Genomic DNA, 2,553 nt, shown 5'->3' with positions numbered 1-2,553 from the left:
GATCTTTTCTCTCCAATAAGGTAAGCTCCTTGGGAAGCGACTGAGCATGATTCTTTTCCTTGTGTCCTTTGCAGCATCCAGCACAGTGCCAGGCGTGCAGTAAATGTTTCATAATTGATTGTTAAGTGCAGTGCCATTATCAGGCCTGCCTGATGGCAGAGAATGTATTTTATTTGTTTTTGTGTGTGTGTCTCCATAGCAGTTCACCCAGTTCACCAAGCACATAGGCACTCATAGGTACTCAATAAACATTTGTCAGATTAAAATTACCTTTTGCTGTTAGCCATTGACACAAAAAGTATACGAGAGACCTTGGTAGTAAAAGCTGAGTCTACAGAAGGTTCTGAAATGTCTGGGATTTGGGGAAGGCATATCTTCCTTTCTAGCAGTTTGTAAATCGTGTCATGGTAGGGCAGAAGGAGCGCTGCAGAAGGAGCATTGCAGAGGGAGCTTGGGGACTTGGCTTTTGGTCTGAACTGAGCGCCTTATCTGTTATTGCCTCCTAGACTAGGTCTGGAACCAGGTGGCCCTGTGGCTTTTGGTAGAAATCACGTCTCCTCTTGTCTCAGGAGCCCTTTGGAAATTTTTCACCTGTCAGTGACTCTATTGACAGCTCCTGTTTTGTTTTTTTTTCTGATAGATTTGAACTTAGCCCATAATCCTTGAATAGACAAAACTTCCAAGGAAATAGATTTCCGTTGGACTGGAAGTCAGTTATGCTGCCCCAAGAATATGAAATTAGGCTTCAGGGGAGGTGGTTAATTTTCTTTTTTTCTTTTTTTCTTTTTTTGAGATGAAGTCTCACTCTTGTCCCCCAGGCTGGAGTGCAATGGTGCGATCTCGGCTTACTGCAACCTCCGCCTCCCGGGTTCAAGCGATTCTTATGCCTCAGCCTCCCGAGTGGTTGGTATTACAGGCGCCTGCCACCACACCTGGCTAATTTTTTTGTATTTTTTAGTAGAGACGGGGTTTCACCATGTTGACCAGGCTGGTCTCAACTCCTGACGTCAGATGATCTGCCCGCCTCGGCCTCCCAAAGTGCTGGGATTACAGGCGTGAGCCACCACGCCCGGCCTAATTTTCAATTATCCATAGGTTGGAGGCAGCAGGGGGCCGCTTATCATGGAGTCACCCTGAGAAGGGTGACCAGGAAACTCAGCTAGATCTCCCCTCAGGGAAGCTTCTGCCCACTCCCCACCTGCCCTGAGGCTCTTTGTCCTTCTGCATGTGTGCACAGCTCTGGCTTCATGCCCTTCTGGGCCTCCAGCTGAGGGAACCCCCGTGGCTGGTGGTCAACATGTTCTCTGACCTTGAGAACTCAGTTCTGCAGGTCTGTGTGCCTGTGTCCCATTAACACAGTGAGTACTACAGGAGCCATGAGATGTAGCCTTGTAGGCTGGGTTTAAGAAAAACAAAAGGCCAGTCACCGTGGCTCAAACTTGTAATTCTCACTCTTTGGGAGGCTGAGATGGGAGGATTGCTTGAGGCCAGGAGTTCAAGACCAGCCTGGGCAACAAAAAATAAAAAAATTAGGCTGGTATGGTGACACACACCTGTAGTCCCAGCTTCTTGCAAGGCTGAGTGAGGCCAGAGGATTGCTTGAGCCCAGGAGTTTGAGGTTACAGAGAACCAAGATTTCCCCACTGCACTCCAGCCTGGGTGACAGAGCAAGACTCTGTCTCAAAAAACAAAACAAAACAAAAACAAAAACAAAAAACCAGCAAAGGCATAACCCAATGCTCTGACCCTGAGCTAGCTTCTTGCAGTTCAGGGGGCAACATACATGGGTGGTCCTAACATACGGAACCAGGGGTCAGGGGAAGTCCTACTCTGCTGTTATTCCACACAGCCTGATTTTTTTTTTTTTTTTTTTTTTTTTTGAGACGGGGTCTGGCTCTGTCACCCACGGTGGAGTGCAGTGGTGTGATCACCGCACACTGCAGTCTCCACCTTCCAGGCTCAGGTGATCCTCCCACCTCAGCCTCCCAAGTAGGTGGGGCCACAGGCACTGCAGCATAACGCTGGGCTAATTTTTGTATCTTTAGTAGAGAAGGGGTTTCACTGTGTTGCCCAGTCTGGTCCTCAAGCGATTCTCCTGCATAGGCCTCCCGAAGAGTTAGGATTACAGGAGTGAGCCACGGCGCCAGGCCACAGGGCCTAATTTGTTTCAGCCTCTGGTTGCACTGTCCTCACGGTGAAGGGCAAGGATCCCTCCCTGTCAAGCTCATGAGAATTCCAGGGCAGCGATGCAGCTGTCTGGGAGGGGGCTTTCTGCGTGTACAGTCTGTGCGCTTTCATTAATTCACAAAGCGCTGTCCGTGAGGGAGCCAGGCAAGCGGCATTATTATTTCCATCAATCACCCAATACTGAAGAAACTGAGGCAGCTGAAGGCGAGGAAGGCTGCTGAGCTGGCTCATCCCATGGGAGGAGGAGGCGGAGGCTGGGAAGGCCCAGGCAGCCCAGGCCTGGCTCCCTCTGCCCGGGGATTGGAGGTGAAGAGTCGAAGCAGACAGTGTGTGGCTTGGCCTGCACCAGCCGCATTTCGAGTCAGG

The sequence above is a fragment of the Pan paniscus genome, chromosome 16 (assembly GCF_029289425.2).
Source record: "Pan paniscus chromosome 16, NHGRI_mPanPan1-v2.0_pri, whole genome shotgun sequence".
NCBI lineage: Eukaryota > Metazoa > Chordata > Mammalia > Primates > Hominidae > Pan > Pan paniscus.
This window is presented reverse-complemented; position numbering follows the sequence as displayed.